The sequence below is a fragment of the Taeniopygia guttata genome, chromosome 1A (assembly GCF_048771995.1).
Source record: "Taeniopygia guttata chromosome 1A, bTaeGut7.mat, whole genome shotgun sequence".
Classification (NCBI taxonomy): domain Eukaryota; kingdom Metazoa; phylum Chordata; class Aves; order Passeriformes; family Estrildidae; genus Taeniopygia; species Taeniopygia guttata.
In genome coordinates, this window is record NC_133025.1 from 36,783,584 (window position 1) to 36,790,968 (window position 7,385).

The following is a 7,385-nucleotide window of genomic DNA, read 5'->3' on the forward strand; positions in this document are numbered from 1 at the left end:
AGAGTCTTAGTGCTGTGAACAGACCCATCAGCTCTGTGGCCTCACTGCATAGCTTAGTGTTTTGGAGCAATTATCTGCATTCTGACATTAGTGAAATTAGAATTTTAATTAAAATTAGAAAGGACTATTATTGGTTGGTAAGTACATAGTAAGTGGTAGGAAGCAATGTTTACTAGTAGCCTTTTTATCATTGAGTTTAGCAATGTACAGTTGGTTTAGAACAAATGTTTTGAAGCTTTAAAACCACTGACATTGCTAATGATTTGAGCCTCTAATTTGAAGTCAGCACACTTATGCTAATTAAAAATTAGATTTAAATATTTCCACTTTGATTTTAAAAGCTGTATGGGAGGTATCTGAAGTATTTCTTTTTTACAGTGCAGTAATTCTCACTGTCTTCAACTTTTTCACAGTTATGAATGCCATCCTTAGGAAATCACTTTTGCTGCAGTAATCCATCCTTTACCCCAGTCATTCATGGGGCTAACATAAAAGAAGTCAAACTTAGTTTTCCACATTTTTATATTATTAGATGCAGAACTACTCATTCTGTCACAGACCTTGGCACAGCAGAATGTTCCTCCTTCCTTTAGATCTAAGCTTGTCTCTATGAGATATGTCAGTCCTGATTTTCTGCATTATATTTAGTTATTTAGAACATTATGTTACAAGATTTTTAATTCAACTCAGGCATTTTTCAAGTACCCGCATATTTTTATTCTTTTGAATCACCAGTTCAAGTATTCTTAACCCTGATCTGGTTTGTCATTTCTGCAGTTTTCAGTATGATCTTGTCTGACAAGTCCTCTTTAAATATCCGCTTTATCAGCTCCTCTTCTGTCTTGGAGAAGCTCCTTCCCCTCATGTGTCTGTTTTTAGCCTCCAGCTTTCATGTAGAGAACTTCACATTTCTCCTGTACAGCGAACTGAGCTTGATAGGATTATATTTAGCTGTATCAGTAGGATTTTAATCCAGTAATCCTGTTGAGAGGGAGTTCTTCCAGCAAGGAGACCTAATGCACCTGTTTCACCTGCCACTTAGCTTACACACCTTTGCAGTCAGTTTTCTCAGAGCTCTTTGTATTAGTTTTGGTATTGTGAAGAAGTAGAAAACAGCAATGCATCAACTCTTGCACTAAATGGTAAATAGGAAGGACGTAAAACATTCACATGGCATGGGATGTCAGTTCTTTCTGCCTGCTGCTGGAAAGCAGTGAATGAATTCCTTATTTTGCTTTGCTTATGTGCGTGGCTTTTGTTCTCCCTATTAAAATCTCTTTATCTCAACCCACAAGTTTTCTAATTTTTACCTTTTGGATTCTCTCCCATGCCACGGGGGAGGGGGGATGTGAGGTGTAGAGTGAGCAGTTTCATGGGGCCAAGATGCCAGCTGGGGATAACCTGTTGGCACAATTCCTTTACAACATGCAAATTCTTTTAGGAAGGAAGGAAGACATTCACATAAGAATGTGTGATCAGTAAGATCAGTATGCTCCAGGCTGAACCTTCTGTACCAGAATTTCTTGCTGATATGTTTTGTTTTCCTCAGTTACAGAATGGAATAAATATACCTGAGGTAATAAACCTGTCTTTCAAAAGGACAGAGCCTACTTGTGGTGGGAGGAAGGGGCCTCCACAGCTGTGAGGCTTCTTTCTGTTCCCTTGTCAAGTCAGTGGGCAATATCCACTGGTCCCTTCATTACAGACTTTCTATCAAGGCTCTCTTCTGTTTCATTCTGTGAGTGTTATTGTTCCCTGGGATGATTCTTGCACCCTTTTTTTTTTTTTAATAACTCTCTTCTATATCAGATGCAATGCCATTCTATAATCTAAATTGGAAAAAGAAAGTTAAATTAATTCAGGATGAGTCCAGGCCCTCCCTTTTCTCCATTTCTTACAATGGAGAAAAATCCATTTTCTCATGGATTGCTGACTATGAAAGCCCATTCGTCTGGACCACAAGATGTACAAATATGCTCCCTGTGGCTAGCTGTTAAGATTGATGCCTCAGTTGAAGCAGTAACTGCAATTGGTCCTTAGCAGATGCTGTGTCTCTGTAAACCTCCCTCCTGACCCTTGACTGCCAGCTTGATTCATATCCTTAATGTATGTAGGTTTTGTCTTTCTATTGTATGTCTTTAATGCATAGTCCTCAAAACACATTCTATTTCCAGACCTCATCTTAACCTTAAGCAGTGTTGGTCACGTCTCAGTTCCTTCATTTTTTTGGCAGATAGCTATGTTCAGTTAGCTTGTAAATGCTTGGTCTCCAGCACATCATTACTGAAAACAAAACATGTATTCATCATTCAGGGTAGTTAAATAGTCAGTGCTTGAGGGATTTTGTCAAAGAAAGTGTACTGTCACATTTGATTTCCTCTCACAGACAAACATTAGTTCAGTAAATTCAGATGTCTGTAAAGCACAGACATCTCTAAGAGACTTGTTTGGATTTTATTTAGCAGTAGGGCAACTGAATCAAGACTCCAACCACCTCTGCAAATGTGTGTTGTGATTACATGGTCTCCAGCCTGTCAGAGGCTTATGAAACATTTTCTAATCAGGGAAAGGCAACTCAAGCAATTTTCTCTCTTTCAGCTCTTGTACCACACAGCTCCTGTGTTGTCTGACCCTTTGTTTATATCATAAGAAAACCAGACACAGAGAAAAGTACACAAAAGTAACACACCCCGTGTGTTTTCAGGTGCCTTCCATGTCATGCAATTCTATTTTGCATTCTTCATCATGTTTTCCTTATCTTCTTAATATAAAAGGCCAGTGTCTCACATCTGGTCCTTGACAGGCTGATCTTGATATGCTGAGAGCTGTGTTTATAGATGTAAACATCTCAAATTAAATATGATGTGTATGCTCACCATTGCCCCAGCTACAGGAAACTTCTTGTCATTCCTCTCTGCTTGTAGCCTTGCTGTCTGCAAAGCTGGTTGGAAGTTGCCTACGTGGCTCTGGATTTCTGTCTTATGGAATATCTGAGCTGTCTTTTCCTCTTAGGTTTTATTTGTGTGTGTGCAGATGTCATGAAACTTGTCCACGAGCAACAGCCTGAGTCCTGAACCCTTTATTTATTTGCAGAAGAGAAAATACATTATCAAGGATGAGGGAAAATTCCAGAGGCCTGTGAAATGGAAATCACAGTGGCCACCTTTGAAAGGATGGAAGGGAAGAAGAAAACAACCAAGGAAAATACACTTAGCCCCTTTTCCCTTCCTAGAAATAGCCCAGCATAAGTCATCTATGTGTAACCCCTAGAAGGTAATAATAAATCAGAACAAATGTGGAATTACCCTCCTTTTGTCTACTCAAGGAATTTTCTAAATAGGGCAAAGTCAATGTGATATATTTTAAATTTGGTAATACCTTAGTAAGTACAAGGATACAGTCTACATACAGCATCTGTAAAGTGGGAATATAATATATATTGAATTTTATTTTTCTGGCTTGAAAAACAGAAAAGTTGACAGTGGTTTCTGTGGGTTTTAGAAAATGGTTAAAGGTAATAGATTAGTATCCTTAATTCCATGTGCTTTATTGAAATAAATGTGAAAGTTCATGAAGTCCAGCAAGTCTACAGCTTTTATTTGCTGAAGGAAAGCATTCTCACAGTGTAAGTTTTCTTCAATAACCATGAACACATAAGAGTGAAAAAAACCCACTGCAATTGGACACTTTATTACATTAGTCTCCAGTGGGCATTTTTGGCCTGATTCTGCACTGTGGTACTTTTATGCTACAGGAATGAATCTACCTCTTCCTAATGAGCTTCACCAGAGGGAATTGGTGTGGATTCAAGCTTATTGCATCCTGAAAACTGAAAACATAGTTTCAAGGTCTGATTTTTTTCATGAAAGTTTTAACTCAGCAAATAGCTCCATTAAATCATTCTTCTCATAACTAAAAATGGCTGAGTCTAAACCTAGATGGATACTCCTAATAAATTGCAGTGATTCTTAATTCAATCCTGTCTCCATGGGTAGGATTCTGTAAAGTCAATGGAGTGATCATTATAGCGTAACTGTGAATATGACTAGAACTACCTTCTCCTTCCCCCTTTTCCCTCAGAAAACCACTGCTTGCTGGGAGAATGTGTTCTGAACTGCTGTACTTCATACAAATAATACAACTGTGAAGTCTGGAATAAGAAAACAAACCAGCAGAGGGAGGCATACGAATAGGAACAGGAGAAAAAATGTGGACTTGAGACCTAAAAGCAAATGAGATGAAAAGAGAGAGCTTGAGGCGCAGTGGGACAGCTGTGCAAGTGGGAGATGGGAGTATAACTGCTGGCAGGTACCCAGCCTGTGAGCCTCTGAGAAACCAACCCATTGCTAGGATTAAGAAAAAGGAGGGGGGAGGCAATTTTGAATCTTCTGGAATTCCAAGGATGGGGGGATAAGTGGGTTTGGGGCTTTTTTTCTCTTTGTCCCGTTTCAGGTGAAATGCTCTCAACTCGGAGAATCTTTACTTTATTTAATCCCAGATAGCACCAACGACTGATCACTGATTCAGGTATTGGGTGGAAAAAAGAGAACATCATTAAACACCTTAAGAAGCACCTTTCCTTCCTCAGGCTCTGCTTTGGCCAAATACCTCTCCTGTCTCCATCCTAGTCTCCTGTTTCACTGCAGATCATGCATAGTCACCCTGGGGGGAGGTAGTGTTTGATGGTGTGATTCCCTTCTCACTCCTTCCCTTCAGGCCTCTCTGGGGCTCATATCCCCAGTATTTTACATGACATCCCAAGCTGTAACAGAGGTCTTAAACACCTTTTCTTTCTGGTAAATCCATAGCTTTCTCTGGTACTGCAAAAATGGCTAGGCAGGCCATAGTATTGTTAGTACCACTATTCATATACGTGCAAAAAAATTATAGAAAAAAAAAGTTTAAACAATTTTAAACTTAAAAATTCTAAAATGCTACTGACTAAATCCAAACCAAATCTAGGTGCAATTCCATGTTTTTGCCCCTAAACACCCTTCCCTGTCTTCCATCAGGTAATATTTTTGTGTCTACTAAAAGCAGCCATGTGCCTATTGGTGATGGGGAGAGACTGCCTCTTACTAAACCTATCTGCAATGTGGCCCTATGTGGTGAAAACCAAAAACAAGGCAAAATACTTCCAGGTACTCCATCCCTGCTAGTGCAAACACTTGTGAACAATAATGTAACCAAGCCACGTTATTTTTGTCCCCAGAAGTCTAAGTATTTTCTTGAAAAAAAGAGAAAGTTCTCACATATGTGGTTTTTTCTATCTCTGTAAGTCATGTACTGCTGCAAACATTTGTTGTGATACCAGCCTGAGGATGGTGATGGGTTGTGAAAATGCCTTGCTTTCTTAAGCAATCTTAATCTAAAGCCTCAGAGGCACAAAGCTTTTTCCTTCTATTCCTATATTTGCAAAGACCTTAGTTGTAGGGCAGCCCCAGAAATATTTTTCCCAAAAGTATATTCTTAGGGTGTTATCCAGGGTTTGGTGCGGGGTGTTTTTTCCCTTTGTTAAGTTGGTATCTTAATGCCACAATGACATTGTATTTTCTCTTTTTCTCAAGGTCAGGATTGTCCCAGCTTGCTCAGAATTTGGCAAGAATATTTGTCTGCATTTATGAAGATGTGTTTTATCTTTGGGCCCTCCCTTTGTGTTTGAATTATGGGACAAATTGTCTTTCTGATAAATTTCCATGTTTGTTTCAGTGTTTTCCAACCTGTAGTTTTCAAGAGCTGTAGGGATACACTGCAATAGTCCTCTGGCTGGTTTAATTCCCAAACATGATATTTCTTACCCAGATCCATAAGCCAGGGGCTGAGGGATAACAAAAAGACATTGTCAAACTTTCCATCCTGAAGTGCTAAAATAGGAGCCCCATCACACTTCTGATTAAATTCCATGGGGCCAGGATTTTACCCTTATCTGAAAGCCATGGCATTTCTCCTTCATGGTCAGTGCCTGGTTAACTAGATAGACCTGACCCTGAACTCCAAGTCTAAACAACTAAGTCAAATGCTTTGGTACAGTGTGAGTCTTGTTTGAATTATTACAATTTGGACTCATCTCTAGTGTGCATAGGAAAAACAGTTTTGAAACACATGCTTTGTATGTCCCAAAACATGGGCTGGTGGCCTTTCAGAAGTAATATGAATTGTATTTCACTGTAGAGTGCATTTGCATGTTAATAGCTATATAATAATATAGAAATATCTTCACAGTATCTCCAAGAGCTAAGTAAAGTATCCTCTTCTTTCATAGATTGAAATACTGAAGTAAAAAGTCAAAGGATTTGACCCAAGTTCCAAAGAATAAGCATGTCAGGATTTATGGCTGTTTCTCAAACAGAGGAAAATTGTACCCTGAAAAGGCTGTTTTGTGTGTGAGTGATGCCTTGGGGTACCCTCAGTAGGAGCTTCCTGCCTCAGCAAGGCTGAGCTAAACTATCCTTCCCGGGGAGCTCAAAATCTTCATTACAGCTGATCTCCCTACACCTCCACTATGGTTCGCAGCTGCCTGTGTACTGAAGGCTCCTCTTGCTGGTGTCAAACCCCAATACAATGCATGGACAGTAGGATCAGTGTATGAAGTGCAGATGGCTCCTATAAACACTCTCCCTTAGCCTCTGCGCCCGACAATGCATAAATCACTAGCACCATCTGCCTGCTATTTCTATCAGCGCCTTGGGCATTTTAACTCATTAGGAGATGGCAGGGAAATTCATCTCAAACAACAAGGAGTTTGCCAAAAAGCACGAGACTTTCAACTGGCAGGAAGACCAATGCCTCATCATTTTGCTAGCACACTGTTGCAGGAAGAAATGCCTGCTACATTTTCTACTTTTATTGAGGCACAGAACAGGCTATTCAAAAGCCTGGTGTATCAGGCAGGAATCCTCATTCCCTATTTTGCTGTGTTTTACAGGGAGAGAGAGTGATGAAAGGGTCATATCCTGGCAAATCTCACCATCATTCTGCTTGGCCTGGAGTCACTTGCAGTTATCCCTGTGCTTGCCTGCTTACTATAAATAACAAATAGTCAGAAAAAAAGAATTCACGGCTTCTTACTCTGTGGCTGGTAATAGGAAGCTATTTTCACAATGCATTTTAAGTAGTTTGGGCTTTGACTTTCTTTGGATTTCTACAATCATGTCTGTAATAAATGACATTAAAAGCAGATTAGTTGTGTTATACTTGGAGTTTGTTCAAGAAAGTTTTTACTTAAGAGGGTGAATGAGGGAGCAAGACCAGATGAGGGGAGTATTCAAAATTGTCTCAGCTACAGAAAGAAAAGCAATGTGGGACGATGCAGTCTGAGAGAGAAAAGGCTATATAAATAAAAAAATACAGTGAACAGAAACCCTTAGGGTTTGTGAGGAAAAGAA